The sequence below is a fragment of the Cibotium barometz genome, chromosome 8 (genome assembly GCF_041138505.1).
Source record: "Cibotium barometz isolate CiBa-2024 chromosome 8, ASM4113850v1, whole genome shotgun sequence".
NCBI lineage: Eukaryota > Viridiplantae > Streptophyta > Polypodiopsida > Cyatheales > Cibotiaceae > Cibotium > Cibotium barometz.
In genome coordinates, this window is record NC_141053.1 from 39,245,736 (window position 1) to 39,262,458 (window position 16,723).

The 16,723-nt window shown below is 41.6% G+C and overlaps 1 pseudogene across 1 annotated transcript; it reads right to left on the minus strand.

The window, feature by feature from the left end:
- Positions 1–8,473: 8,473 nt before the first annotated feature.
- On the minus strand, positions 8,474–10,782 carry LOC147636241 (NDR1/HIN1-like protein 10; annotated as a pseudogene). Its single transcript, XR_015266507.1, has one exon. The product of XR_015266507.1 is annotated as an NDR1/HIN1-like protein 10 (transcript).
- Positions 10,783–16,723: the final 5,941 nt, after the last annotated feature.

Consider the following 16,723-nt stretch of genomic DNA (forward strand, 5'->3'; position numbering starts at 1 on the left):
ACATGCTACATAACAAACAACCTCTCATTATCCTCATTATTTCTGCTTGAGGATGCATAGTTGTTTTGCTGCACTTTCCCATTTTGCATGTCAGCCTGCTTTTTATAACATTCTGCCTGCACATGTCCAGACTTACCACAATAATAACATTCACGTGCATCATTATATTGCCTTTGCCAATTTCCACGGCCTCTTTGACTCCCCCTGCCTCTGAATTTGCCTCTTCCACCTACGTGTTGTTGTTGTTGTTGATTCTGGGACTGTTGTTGTTGCTGCTGCTGCTGGCCATAATTCTGATTACCTGTTCGGCCACCTCCTTGACCGCGTCCACGGCCTCCTCTACCTCGTCCTCTTCCTGAACTCGTGTAGAAGGCCTGTTGCTCTGAACTGTTTTTGCTTTGTGAAGTATGTTGGTCTTCACCCAAGCTCTTCTCTTCGATAATCAGCATAGACACCAAATCTGTAAAGTTGGGAATGTTTTCCCGAGTCTGAATAGACGTCTTAAACGCCTTGTATTGTGGCCCGAGACCACGTAGACAGACTTCCACCTTGTTATCATCATCTACTGACACACCAATAGATGCAAGGGATTCGACAATACCCTTTATCTTCAACGCATAGTCATTCACAGACATGCTCTTTTTCTCCACAGTATGAAGTTCATTCTTCAACTGTATCTTACGTGCCTTGGTATTTGTTTCATAAAGCTTTACCAAGGTGTCCCACGCCTCCTTGGGGGACTTGGCATCCTGAATGTGCCCAATCATGGTGTCCTGTATACTAATGGAAAGCCAATACATAACCTTCCTGGCTCCTTGGTTCCAATCTTTAAACTCTTTCACATCTGCAGCAGTCGGATTTATATCCGGTATCTCCGGTGCCTCTTCATGCTCACCTTCTATGTAGTCCCAATAGCCTTTTCCCATCAGGAAATTCGTCAACCTAAACCTCCAAGCATGGAAGTTATTCTTATCCAGCTTCTCAGCCACAATCTGTGTTATGCCATCATTAGACATCTTGCCAAACACACAATTTCACCAGAAACTGCACTCTGGTTTTTCCTGCACAAATGCTGTATTTTCTGCAGCGGTACTGTAGTACTCTCAAATGTCACAACCAGTGACTTCAATGCACATACATACACCCAATGGCAAGTGTAGACCTCTTGCACCATCCACAGTGTCTGCACAGTCAATCTGTCTTCCTGCAGTTCTTAAAACAGAGTTCTGCAGAGAATCGATGACTTACCCGCAGTGCTTGAAATCGCCTGCTTTCTGAAAAACGGAGGTCCAGACGCGCCCGAAACGCGTTTTCGGCCAGAAAATGTCAGTCCGAAGAACAGTCCGAAGGACTGTATAGTTGCCCTATAGCTTCACTCCCGCGAAGAAAGCTCCTCAATCGGAGATCGTTTGCCGGTGCCTCCCGTAGAGCTCCCGACAAGGGTGTAGTCACCAACACAATAGGGAAGAGTAGTTGAAGCTCTTACCCTCGTACCGCTTCCTGTGGTTCTCTTGCTTGCAGCTCAGCCCTTAGCACGAACCTGGCTCTGATACCATGAAAAGATGCAGGGGGGAAGAGAGCTTGAGCTCTTGCAAGCACACACACACACTCACAAACCCTAATAGAGAACACACAAGGTGAGAGGCTGAAAATCTTCTTCTTCTCTACTCAACACTCAACACACCATATACAAGAATAATAGTACACAATAATATGGAAGGTACTCAACCAATACATACACGGGTTCTCTATAGTGTGAACCCGACTAAATGAGCTGGCGCTATAACTATGCCAGTCTCTAGAATGGCTGTCACACAGCCTGTCATCCCACTGGCCGCATATCACCCAAGATCTCACCAACCATGCCAGTGGTGTAAGTGTGGGGCCTATCCCCCAGGCGGGTCATCAGTGGCCACCGCCTCACTAGACGAGCTCGATATCTCAACAATTGTAAATGTAAGAAAACCATAAGTACTACCTGTAGAGCCAATAGAATTGTCGTGATGACTTGAACTGTGCGCCACAACCATCGCTGGACACGTCTGATCCCACAATCTCCTAAAAAATTATCATGGAGACGAAAACAGTGTTGCACAAAATGTGCATCATGTGAACGATCATCACTGATATAGAAATGATACTCTCGAATAATGACACGGGTCTCGAGGGTACTCGCTATCCCATCTACATGAGCCTCTGCATGTCGATAGCTAATGTGGACCATAATAGCAACCTGGTGAGGTGAGCAATACATACGTTTAGGACACAAAAAATCAAATAAGTAATGTAGCTCAAACATAAAACAAATATTACAAAATATAACCATTACCTGCTCTAAGAAGTAATACTCAGATTGTGTCTCCTGAAAAGGTGTGAAGGTGTAGTTCTCTGCAAAATCAATCACAGAGACGACCACACCAATAGGAAACTCTGCTAGGCATGCTCAGAACTGACGATCCTGCCACTTGGCACAATGACTGTGCCCTATATAGAGGTAGATCTGCTCCCTAAATGTGGCTGTGAAGTGACAACATGGTGTATGTTTGTCCACGAGCTGCAACTTCCTGGACTGTCCACTCTGGAGCTCGTGTGTCACATACTCATAACGTTGCCATGCCACCATCTCTTGGTCACTTGCATCAAGATCTACCATCTGTAGATGTGCAAGTGAACCACATGATGTGCAATTGCTCTCCACACAAGGCATCCTATGGAACTAGGCATCCTCCGTGCGTGCACACAAAAGAGAGGGGATGAAATCACGTGGACTACGAGGCAACTCTCTATGCCCACTAAGAGAACGGAACACATCATAAAAAAGTTTGAACTCAACATGGTAGCGACAACAACATGTGTCACGCTGACGTGAGTACCTCACAAACCAAGGCTTACACCCCTCAAATGACCTTTGCCCAATTTTAAGCTCTGGATACGAAGCCACAAACTTAGAATACAACTCAGTTTGGGTCATTTCAAGAAAGCAAGCACCGTGCTCAATGAACCTCTTGTCACTCTCTTACGCAAAGCTTTCTTGAAAACTGGTGAGGCACGACAATTCTCCTCCCAAAAACTTTCTATCAAGGTTCTAGTGGTTTCATCTAGTAGGCGATCATGTTGCCTAGCTACACGACCACTACTCGCCCACAAAGCACCAACGTCATTGGCATCTAAACTTTGTCGTCTAATAGACCCAACTCTAAGTGCGTGTGGTGCTATGGAAAGGAGGCGAGATGTGGCACTAACCTTACCCTTCATTTGGGAGCTACTTATGGCTGCCACAATGGCCCGTCGAGCAACCAAAGCGTCCGCCCACAGAGTTCCTCTTCTTGTTAACTATATAGGAATGACGAACACTTTGTAGCACCGCCATGCCAGCTCTCCTCTCTCTTCGACCTCCAATGTCGAAAAGCGCCCTGCAGTTGGCCATGTTGGGCAGATCAATCAAAGCATCAAGCACACATGCCTGTGATGAAGGCGTGAGGTCTTTGAAATAGGAATGGAAGATTGCATGGGCACGACGATGTGCCCCTGACTTTGATAGTTCTTTCCTATCCACACGAAGGGCGCCCAAAGGAGGGGGTGGGTTCTTGTAGAAGAGAGGACTCAGGAAGGGCGGGTTCATGTGGATTATCTAAACTAAGGGATAGTGGGGGGGAAGAGGGCGAAGGGAGAGGAAGTGGAAGAGGAGGAGCAAGGCTTGGATCATCACCACAACGGAAGGTGTTGCTCGTTGACGTGCTCTCCATTCTCTCTTTCTCTCACGAGCTACCCTTCTCCTCTCCTCCTCTTGAACTTGGTGGATGGGGGGGAGTCTAGTCCTATCAAGTTTTCGACTCCTACGACTTTGAGAACCCATTCTCAAGGAAGCTAAGAGAGAAAATATTATAAAGGCTCAATGATGGGATAGTACTAGAGATAAGTGTGAGATAAAACTAGAGATGTGTGATTATATAGGAAAAATAGGTTATCCACTTCAAATCTCATTGGATTTCCTATCTAAGATTGATTGGATGACTAAGATAAACATAAAGATAATTAAAGATAAACTATTATCCACTTAAAAATCAATATTAATAATAATATTTATTAACAAGTTTAAATATTTATCATTACTAGATATATGAATTACTAAATTAACTTTTTCTATTTCTCTAAATTACTAAATTAACTTTTTCAAAAATATGTTTTTGAAAAAAGAGGAGAGGTGGGAAGGAGGTGCCACATGTCACATGCGTGCATGACACGTGGCATTCTCTTGACATGTGGTACTATTATGGTTGATGTGGCAATTCCATGATGTGGCATGCCATGTCACCAAGTGCGAGGTGGTATGCAAAGGTGGCAAGATGATGTGGCATTAATGATGACTAGGATGATGAGGTGGGGAGTCAACTAGGTTGACCATGTTGACATGGAGGGTGGAGGTGGCAAGCTGAGGTAGCAAGCTGCTTATGTGGATCCTCTCGATACTCATGTGGACATAAAGTGGCATGCATATATAAGATTTGTGCCTACCCAAGCCTCACACATCGAATGAAACCTAAGCTGTGAAGTTTACCAAGCCTAGATTTCCAAACCTAACTAGGATTGGTTTTAGACTTGAAAAGGGGAGAGTGGACACAATATGGGAATTTTCACTTGGGAGGATTGAAAATGGACCTTCCCATACTCAAATCAAGCCCATTTTTTTTTAATAAATTCATGGCAACAAGAGTATTGATCCCTTGAGTTTTTAGATTGAAAGATTCAATATTTAATTTTCTAAAATTAAATTACTATTGATTTAATGGGCCTCTAACAGTCATAATAAATTTTCCAAAGTAAATCTACAAAATTCCAACCGTTAGATTTGTAATTTTACCTTATACCCACATTATACTAATCTTTCCCAATCTAATCATCACTAGATCCATACAATTTGAGCATTTTAAATGGTAGATGTGGTGGGAGGATAAAATAGTATGTTTTTTAACAATTCTAATACCTTTTAAATAATATAGAAAATAGTAGAACACATCAAAAATTACTCGATAAATCAAGTTAAGCTCTATGTTATTTGTATTTGTGATATGCAAAGTGGGAACATCATATGAGTAATAATATAAAAGTTATAGGTAATTTACTCACATTCACTGTACCTGTCTAAACCTAGGACAGGGCCTGTATACAAACTTGGTTCCCAAAGAAAAGGGGATTTGCAATTATTGGATATTCGATTAGATTATAGTTTTAGGTGCCCAACTTTGCATATGATGTTTCATTAGAAGACCTTGAAGTGAAACTCCTTGGCTAACTATGAGAGATTGGCTATTCTTCTTGAAAAAATGCCTGTTTTCTAGCTAAAGCCAAGGGCGCCCACTACATGAAACTAGATAACCTCATCTTGCAACCACCCTCAAACAACACCACAAGATCCACCTCTTACTCGCGCATGGGGGAGAAGATGTTTTGTGTGCCATCATCACCAAAGCCATTGATTCTTTGTGACAATAGATGATGCATGGATGATTCGTTGAAATTTATATGGAACGATAAATCAATGAAGGATTCAAAACCTTGAGAACCAGCTAGCATCAGCAGGCAGACTTTTTGATGGAGAAGCAACCAAGCAATTCATTATGCAGATTAAGGATCTATGAGATCAATAGACGGCGATGATTGACATTAACAAGTCAAGTGGAGTTCAACCACATAAGGGCATTAGGATCTTGCCTAGAAGTATGATAGCTTGGTCACCTCATTAAAACCTCAAGTGAGGACTCCTCCTCTAGAGTTCGAGCAGGGTGGTGTTCTTGTGGCCTTGGTAGAACGCCGGAATCGAGCCTTGGCCGATCTGGGCACCTTGGTAGAAGAGCGTTACGTCCACTTGGTCGTAGTAGATGCCAATTTTCTTGTTGGGGTTTTCGGCCTGCACAGCAAATGTGACATCTGCGTTCAAGTAGAGAGAGACACCGGGGCGAATAAGTTGATCATCAAGGGGGAGATTTGATGGATATAATGCCCATTTATTCTCAAATTTGGAGATTAGCTATGGAGAGATGTGTGACACTCATCTCCAGAGCTTCGTAATGATATATAGGATGCATATGACATTTTTCTCAAGTTTTAATGTTTGGACACTTATAAGTGACTTTAGGACATTAGGATTTTGCTCAATTTTTGAAGTATGGACACTTACAAGTGACTTTAGGACATTTATTAGGTATGAATACTTTTATTAAACTTTCACCCACACCGTGGAAGATATACGTACATCAACCTCTATCTAACACATGAAATGGCAATTGATACAATCAATACAATTCGTGGTGCTTTCTCTCAAAGATCAATCTAATTATAGTATTCATGCTTCAATGATGTTCAATGCTTAAGTAATAATCTAATTTCTTATATTTATATGGTATCAATTAGTTGATATGGTTAGTTTAATCCATGAACTAGTTGTAGAAGGGTGGTCGACCTGTGATACATAGACCTACAATATGATCACCTAGGTACTATATATAGATAGGTTTGGTAGCCTCCTTAGTCATATCGAGATGACTATGATTAGATCTATCTTCGCTGCATTGTGCGCACCCTTGTCGTGCATGATATCCTCTGCCGCCACCCCACCTACCTAAATTTTCATAAAAGCTCAGGTTGTCTTGGAGTGCATGGGTAGGCAAACACCATCAATCTATACTTTTGCTTTAATTCAATATTATTCTCCATCTCTTTTATATCACGTTCTTTTCATGCACTTATATATATTTTACATATAATTCAGCATTATTCTCCATCTCTCGTACATCATGTTCTTTGTCTTTTTCCATGCAATTATATATTTTTACATATGGTATCAAAGCTCAGGCTTTAGATAAAGGTTGTTGACAAGCGGCTCTTTAGATAAAGGTTGTTGTTGACAAGCGGCTCTTTAGATAAAGGTTACTAACAAGCGGCTCTTTAGATAAAGGTTGCTAACAAGCGGCTCTTTAGATAAAGGTTATTGACAAGCGGCTCTTTGGTAGTAGATTTGGAAAATTGGCTCAAGGCGAGTGAAAGCTGGATGGAATTAACTACACACTCTAGAAGTTCAAGTTAAGGTCTATTTTGGACTCTTTGCAAGCTGCACGGTAGACATCTACTAGAATTGATATGAGGCTAGGTCCAATATAACATCCAATGGATCTGCCTGAAATCACTCAAATTTGAATCAAATCATTGTTAGGCTGTGTCCGATTTTTGGATTCGATAGATGTGACTCAAACAACACCACAAGATCCACCTCTTACTCGAGCATGGGGGAGAAGATGCTTTGTGTGCCATCATCACCAAAGCCATTGATTCTTTGTGTGACGACTCTGATTTAGCATACAATAGATGATGCATGGCTAATTCTTTGAAATTTATATGGAACGATAAATCAATGAAGGATTCAAAACCTTGAGAACTAGCTAGCAACATCAGGCAGACTTTTTGATGGAGAAGCAACCAAGCAATTCATTATGCAGATTAAGGATCTATGAGATCAGTAGACGGCGATGATTGACATTAACAAGTCAAGTGGAGTTCAACCACATAAGGGCATTAGGATCTTGCCTAGAAGTATGATAGCTTGGTCACCTCATTAAAACCTCAAGTGAGGACTCCTCCTCTAGAGTTTAATGCCATGCTCATGGAGATGGAGATATGTCAGAAGGCTAGAGATGGATTTGATTTTGGTTTCTAAGTAAGCACAAAGAAAGTTACGAGGAAGGACTTTGGTAAACCCTTGCTTTTTACTCGACAAGCCTAGCCACATGCAAGAGAATTGCAGATAGTAGGAGGCAAATGAGAAGAATGGCACCTTGAAGCTACCAAAAAAAGGAGTCAAGCAACAGTGCTTGCTAAAGTGGAATAGGAGCTCTTTATAGTTATCAAAGAAATATGTGCAAGGTATAGCATTCTACTTCGTGGATCGTTGGTCCAGTGAAGTGTCTCAACACATGACCAGTCTCACAAGGACCATTATACTCCCTAATAGCCTAAAGAAGAGTCCATCCTAGAATGATGCCGAAAGTCCCTCAAAAGGCACATGTACTATTTCTTTTGTGTCAATGCGTTTCATGTCATGTTAGGTTTTTGAATGGCCTTGATCATGGGTGTCCCATTTGTATCAACAAGTGTGGCAAGCCAAGAAGGTGCTAGGAAAATGTATACTGATTTTTTTATAAAAGAATTATCAAATAATATATTCCTAGAAAAGGTGGTTTAACTAAACTAAGCTTGGTATAATAATGAAATGCTGTGATGCCTTTGCAAAAGACAGGTTTCATACCACCACATGGACGGCTTTTTAGATAAAGGTTGTTGAGACAAGCGGCTCTTTAGATAAAGGTTGCTAACAAGCGGCTCTTTAGATAAAGGTTATTGACAAGCGGCTCTTTGGTAGTAGATTTGGAGAATTGGCTCAAGGCGAGTGAAAACTGGATGGAATTAACTACACACTCTAGAAGTTCAAGTTAAGGTCTATTTTGGACTCTTTGCAAGCTGCACGGTAGACATCTACTAGGATTGATATGAGGCTAGGTCCAGTATCACATCCAACGGATCTGCCTCAAATCACTCAAATTTGAGTCAAAGTTATTGTTAGGCTGTGTCCGATTTTTGGATTCGATAGATGTGACTCAAACAACACCACAAGATCCACCTCTTACTCGAGCGTGGGGGAGAAGATGCTTTGTGTGCCATCATCACCAAAGCCATTGATTCTTTGTGTGACGACTCTGATTTAGCATACAATAGATGATGCATGGATGATTCTTTGAAATTTATATGGAACGATAAATCAATGAAGGATTCAAAACCTTGAGAACCAGCTAGCATCAGCAGGCAGACTTTTTGATGGAGAAGCAACCAAGCAATTCATTATGCAGATTAAGGATCTATGAGATCAATAGACGGCGATGATTGACATTAACAAGTCAAGTGGAGTTCAACCACATAAGGGCATTAGGATCTTGCCTAGAAGTATGATAGCTTGGTCACCTCATAAAAACCTCAAGTGAGGACTCCTCCTCTCTAGAGTTTAATGCCATGCTCATGGAGATGGAGATACGTCAGAAGGCTAGAGATGGATTTGATTTTGGTTTCTAAGTAACTACAAAGAAAGTTAAGAGGAAGGACTTTGGTACACCCTTGCTTTTTACTCGGCAAGCCTAGCCACATGCAAGAGAATTGCAGATAGTAGGAGGCAAATGAGAAGAATGGCACCTTGAAGCTACCAAAAAAAGGAGTCAAGCAACAGTGCTTGCTAAAGTGGAATAGGAGCTCTTTATAGTTATCAAAGAAAATGTGCAAGGTATAGCATTCTACTTCGTGGATCGTTGGTCCAGTGAAGTGTCTCAACACATGACCAGTCATCACAAGGACCATTATACTCCCTAATAGCCTAAAGAAGAGTCCATCCTAGAATGATGCCGAAAGCCCCTCAAAAGGCACATGTACTATTTCTTTTGTGTCAATGCGTTTCATGTCATGTTAGGTTTTTGAATGGCCTTGATCATGGGTGTCCCATTTGTATCAACAAGTGTGGCAAGCCAAGAAGGTGCTAGGAAAATGTATACTGATTTTTTTTATAAAAGAATTATCAAACAATATATTCCTACAAAAGGTAGTTTAACTAAACTAAGCTTGGTATAATAATGAAATGCTGTGATGCCTTTGCAAAAGACAGGTTTCATACCACCACATGGACGGCATGAGGTGAAGTGTCTCCTAAAGCACAAGACTTTTGACTGTGAAGCTGCAATTCTTGGAGAGGAGGCGGGCGTTTCCAGCGGCAGGGTTACTGATCTCCACATTGCAATCCACTTCGAATTTGGAGTCCCTTGATTTCCAGCTGCCGACCTTAATCCTGACTTGGGCTATGGTCTTGGCGTCCAACGAGATGCTGCTGCTATCGCTCTTGAGGCTCGTTTGCAAGGCCGATCCGATGGCAGACGTCAAGGCAATGTCCTGCCCCTTCATTTGGAGGTCGAGCAGGGTGGTGTTCTTGTGGCCTTGGTAGAACGCCGGAATCGAGCCTTGGCCGATCTGGGCACCTTGGTAGAAGAGCGTTACGTCCACTTGGTCGTAGTAGATGCCAATTTTCTTGTTGGGGTTTTCGGCCTGCACAGCAAATGTGACATCTGCGTTCAAGTAGAGAGAGACACCGGGGCTAGTATTCGATGCTTGGGTTGGCTGTGTGGTGAGATTGAAGGCAGAGATGGTGGCGCCCGTGACTGAGAATTGAGGGGTTTTGGGCTGCAAGACTAAGTACAGAACAAGAGCTGCTACTCCTAATACGATGATAATTAGTGCCAGAATTGAGCAGACCCACGCAAGGCAGCAGCGCGTCGGCGGCCAGCCCTATAGCTGGGATGATTAGGAGGCAATGGCATGGGCGTCTTGTAGATGAAGTCCTTCTGCCTGTACACTTGATCATCAGCAGGGAGAAGGCCTTGCTGTTGGTCTTTGTTAATCTTCTGATCAGGCATGTGGATGGCCACAGAGCTGGGAGTAGTGGATGATGAGCTGGAGAAGGGTGGTGCTGAAGGATGAGACGGATCCAAAGGGTGAACCTTTTCAGCCATATCTGAGGTAAGCTAAAAACTGTACAACAAATTATGCGAAAGTGTGCTAATAGCTACAAAGCTTACGATGGCCTTAGCTAAGATTAGACGCTCTTAACAGTAGGCTTCTAGTACAGAACTTGTTGCAGAAGTAGAAGAAAGAAGCAGATCGAGTAGAATGGAATGAAGCGTGGATTTGAGAAGCTCATCGACGAAGACTCCCTTATATAGGGATTGCTTTGCAAAACCATTTCAACGAGAGCGGGACACGAGATCAGTATCTCGGAAGCCGTCAAAAGAGCCCAGCACACGCACTTTTGTTCGGTGGCTACGTTGTGGAAAAAGTCGAAGTACAGTTCCGAGTTTGCGTGTGTTTAGACCCGCCGCGTTGTTACAACAATCAAATTATTTCATTCTTAAAATACAAAAATTTGCGCTAGCACACACAGCGTGTAGCAACCACCGAGTGTCATAAATAAACTTTTTTTTAAACCAGTGAAAAAAAAAAGGATGGCCTTCAAACCCAATCGTTTTTTATTGAAAAAATGCATATAACTTAATGGTTTTATAACTAAAACTTCAAAATTTTGGAATTTGGATCTTTAAATTCAAGGCTACACAACATTACAACTGGTTTTTTCCAATTTGAGTCGTAAAAATTATACCAAAGGATGGTTTTTTTATCACACTCTGGTTGAGCCCATTGTATCGTATTTAGTGCCCACGTAAGACTCACCGCTCTTCCCCTTAAGTGGGTAAGGAAGCATGGTGTTGTGGGGGTGGCGGCGGGTGGCGGAGCAATTTCCTTGTGTAAAGCCATGATATCATCACTTTCGATATGTTTTGTTGACCACCATAATGCTTACACATCTTTAAGATGCAGGCCCAAAGAAACAACCTTTGCACCAAGAATGTGGTGACAATGTGAATGATGTGCTTGCCAAGCTCTGTGTCAATACCCTCCGAGCCATCTTACAAGCTTGTATACGTAGTTATCATAACAAGCTATTGCGGGATTAGGCTTTAAGTATTATTTACTTAGACACTATGTATGGGGCAGCAATCATGTGCTTTCTCTTTCTATGTATTCCCTCATCTTTATATGCAATAAGTAATCCATCTTTCGCCTAATCTTTCCATAACAACATAATGGGACTTCATCACGACTCCTCATGGTGCCTCTAGCAACACAAGTTTAATTTTTCATCAACACGCCTCTAGCAACAACACAAGTTTTAATTCTTTCATATGGTTCTACTATCTCTCGAAATTCATAGCTCTCCCAAAGTGTTGAGCTTGATGAGAGTTTTTGACTCCATAGATATTAAAAAGGTAGACATGTGAAACCATATGAAGCATTCATACATTGTTAATCATCTCTATTCCTAAGCAGCCAAGGCTTGTTAGAGGCAATATATTCCTAGCGAAATAGACAAAGCTTCGTAGCTGCTACCCTTTGAAAGGTTAGAGAGGAGCTTCTCTTCTCGTCGACTAGCAATATCGCTCAATATAGAAGTTACCAATGGGTGTGAGTAATCATCTGCTCGGTATCCTCAACTTCATCACGCACTTCTATCGATCCCCATTTTGGGGGCTAGAATATGGTTGGCCACCGAGCACAGTACTGCATGCGGCTCCTATAGAGGGGACAATCACATTGCTTTTCCACTTGCTCAATGTTTCATTTAAAAAAAACTTAACATCAAAGGTTTAGGCATTAGGAATACAATTATGTAGTGTGGATTAATTAATTGATTTTCATTTTTTACTCATTGTAGGCCCCTATTGATCTCCTATTGATTCATTGTGAGAGAAACAAATGGAGCAATTGGGGCTATGTTTGAAGCGACCAAAGATTTTAGAGCACATATCTCATGTTGATTAGTTACTTTTCTACTAGAAAATAATGTGCCTCACACTAACATGGTTTTGTTAGGCCATACATCACCGTCCATTGGGCCCGTGTGTATTAGTTATATAGGATAGAAGCTTGGCATTGCCCTTACTTATTGAAGTTTATGAGTATTGAATAATTGCAAGTCTATCAGACCTTTCATAATTAGATGTATAAGATATAAGGGTGCACAACTTAGTTAACTCATGTAGCATGTCCATACAAACTAGATTGGTAGCATGCATGTGGAATAAACTTATTAGAGTCCAATTAGGTGATTTGGTTGCACATCTATTTCAAGAGGCTCATTGTAGTTGAATTTTGTGCTGCCTAGAGAGGATTAGGGTGTATAGAAATGGATGAGAATCAACATCTTGACATAATAGAAATGTAAGAAAGAGATTAAGACAAGAAAGAGATTAATCAACATCTTGACATAATAGAAATGGATGAGAATCAACATCTTGACATAATAGAAATGCAAGAAAGAGATTGAGACTAATGACAAAACTAGAGTATAATCTTAGGCAAGAGATTTAGCAAAAATCTCATATGATAATCTATTAGATAGAGGGACTCTGGTATAGGCTTAAGTATATCTCCATTAGCCACAATTGTGGCTCCTAGTCTTGATTAAGCCATCCCCTAAGCAACATCTCCCTTGAAGTGAGCACCTACTTGAGCACCTTCTTCTAGGTGCCTTCTTTTGGCCTCCATTTGGGCTGGACATTCCACACATACCTTCATTCTTGGGCTTCCTTTAAGCCTTTGGCTTACGTAACTCATACAATTAATTGAGGGTCACATGACACTCCCTCTTGCGCCTAGCATTTATCCAACATCACTTGCTATTTTCACCACTCCCCCTCAAGTGATGAACTACTACCACAATATATACACTGGATCTACTACCCTTGTGGTCAATCATAGGTGCCTCATAAGCTACAATGTTGGTTTAGGGCTTGAAGTTTTACACAAGCGTAGGAATATAATGAGTGGGATAAACACAAGGTGGGAGAGGCTCCCTCTCCCATCAATTACAAGAGACGTTTTGATGATTGGAATCCTTCTTGGGAAGCCCCTTCATTCAATTATTCTTTGATCATTATGTTTTCTTTGATCATTATGTTTTCTTGGGAAGTAGAAGAAAGAAGCAGATCGAGTAGAATGGAATGAAGCGTGGATTTGAGAAGCTCATCGACGAAGACTCCCTTATATAGGGATTGCTTTGTAAAACCATTTCAACGAGAGCGGGACACGAGATCAGTATCTCGGAAGCCGTCAAACGAGCCCAGCACACGCACTTTTGTTCGGTGGCGACGTTGTGGAAAAAGTCGAAGTACAGTTCCGAGTTTGCGTGTGTTCAGACCCGCCACGTTGTTACAAAATCAAATTATTTCATTCTTAAAATACAAAATTTTTTCCAATTTGAGTAGTAAAAATTATACCACGGTATGTTTTGTTGACCACCACCAAGGATAATGCTTACACATCTTGAAGATGCAGGCCCAAAGAAACAACCTTTGCACCAAGAATGTCGTGACAATGTGAATGATGTGCTTGCCAAGCTCTTGTGTCAATACCCTCCGATGCCATCTTACAAGCTTGTATACGTAGTTATCATAACAACCTATTGCAGGATTAGGCTTTAAGTATTATTTACTTAGACACTATGTATGGGGCAATCATGTGCTTTCTCTTTCTATGTATTCCCTCATCTTTATATGCAATAAGTAATCCATCTTTCACCTAATCTTTCCATAACAACATAATGGGACTTCATCAAGACTCCTCATGGTGCCTCTAGCAACACAAGTTTAATTTTTCCTCAACACGCCTCTAGCAACAACACAAGTTTTAATTCTTTCATATGGTTCTACTATCTCTCGAAATTCATAGCTCTCCCAAAGTGTTGAGCTTGATGAGAGTTTTTAAAATGAATGGAAAAAATTTCCTATGGAGGAAAATTTATGATTACTACCCTTAAATTTCCTAAGGTATAAAACCCTAAGGGGTCAACATAACTCCCACTTCCTCCTCCTTATGCATCGCCTGTGCTTGTTTATGAGGAGCCGTACGTGCAAAAGCTATATGTAAGTGACCACGAACTCTTTCTGTTCTCACTTTCTCTCAAGCGACCACGAACGCTTTCTCGAGCCAGGATAGCCTCGAAAAAACTATGGAAGGCTTGGTCAAAAAAAAGAAAACTATGTAGGGTTGGCCAAAGCAATCCTTGCAAGGAAGGTGACAGGGATAGAGTCCGGCTAAAGATAGCATCCATTCTCCTTCCAAGGCACCGTAATGGTTTATAAAAAGGTAGACATGTGAAACCATATGAAGCATTCCATTAGGAACTCAATGGAGTCTTCTTGGGCCTTTTAATTTGGACGTTTAGTGAAATGCTTAAAATGCTAATCCATCTTTGACCAAGCCTAGAAGCCTAGTCCTAAAAGCATATATTTGATTTTTTACAAAAACAAAAAAAAAATAAAAAAAAGGAGATATTCCTAGATCTGGCCACCTAGGTGACTTTAAAGCTTTGTAATGGGCTGTCAGTCAGTAATCATAGCCTGCAGCAACCTTTTCGAACTCCAAACATTCCAAAAATTCGTCACTTTCTTCCCCCCTTTTTTGTGTGTACACCAGATCTCTTTCTCTCTCTAAATCTTCTCTCTAAAACGCCCTGCACTCCTTCTCCATGGAAAAAAGCGTCTTTCTCTACTCCAAAAGCCATAGCTAACAGATCTGTACTCCTAAATGAGCCTTCTCTCTCCAAACCCACAGTAGTAGCCATGGCTTGCAGGGAAGAAGCTTACCATGAGCATTCTCTCTACAGTACTTGGTCCTCTCTCCATAGCTAGCAGGTCTGTACTCCTAAATGAGCCTTCTCTCTCCAAACCCACAGTAGTAGCCATGGCTTGCAAGGAAGAAGCTTACCAGGAGCATTCTTTCTACAATACTTGGTTCTCTCTCCAAACCCACAGTAGTAGCACAGAAGAACCTTTTCATGAAGTATTCTCTCTCTATATTGCTTAGCAGCCATAGCTTGCACTAAAGAAGCTTCCCATGATGCATTGTCTCCTTTGCATTTTCGTCTCACCATTGCCAACCCTCTCTATGTTTCTTTGGCTCCCTTTCTGGCTTCTTTCTCTATCCACAATGCAGCTCTAGAGAAGCAACCCTCATCTCCATTCTTCCCATTATTTTTTGATACCATATCCTGCTCCTTCCACTCCTATTCAACCCAAGCTTACAAGCCTACTTTCTTGTAGATGGCACTACAAGACATCACCAATAAGCCTTCTAAGTCCGCCTTCAGGTTGATTTGGAGACAGAATACGCAACCCTACGCAGTAGGCATGTTGCACCCAATATTTCATACGATCAGCTTCGAATGCAAGGAGTAAAGGCCATTGATCTTTGGATTGATGGAAATCTTTATCCACCAGATCCAATATCTGGTGCCCCTCCACCATTCAAAAGCATTACAAGTTTTCTTATGTTTGTTGGTGATGGTTTCAATGGGCTTCTTGGCTATTGTAGGAGATTACACATGTTGTGGCTAGATGAGGCAGCTTAAAAGAGGCAAACACAATTTGTCTTCGACCAGCTTCAAGCGGCATCGACTAAGCAGATCAATGGTTTGATGCAGAGGATTAAAGAGCTCTCAGAGGAGCTTGAGGTGCAGAAGAATAATCTAGCGGATCGTGTGCGCACAATAAATCAATTTACTGATAATTATGTTCGTCTTCAACACTCCACAGATCAAATGCTAGGGAGAGACTACGGCAGTGGGTAGCAAGCAAGCGTCGGTGTGGTTCCTCATGGGCTTAAACTCTCTGATTATAATCTTTTTGTGTTTTTAAATTTTCTAAAAGTTTTAAAAAAATATATTTATAGACATATTTAAGTCATTTTTCATTTATAGAAACCACATTTCAATTTCTTCTTTGTGCTCTACTCTCTCTTGCCCTCCCACTATCTCTTGCACTCGTAAATACCTAGGCCATGCCAGAAGAATAGGAGCAAGACTTGCGGTTTTTCGATCAACTCGGCCCACTACCTGCTACAGCCAAAAGGACAAGTCTACCTATCGTAACAGAGCAAGAGGCAAAGGAGATGAGAGAAGAAGAGCGCAAGAAGGAGGCCGAAGAAGCACAAAGCAGGAAGGAAGCTGAAGAAGCAGGGCCTAGTAGAGAAGCAGAAGAAGAGCGACGTCGAAAAGAAGCCGAGGAAGGTCAAGGGCAGCCACCGG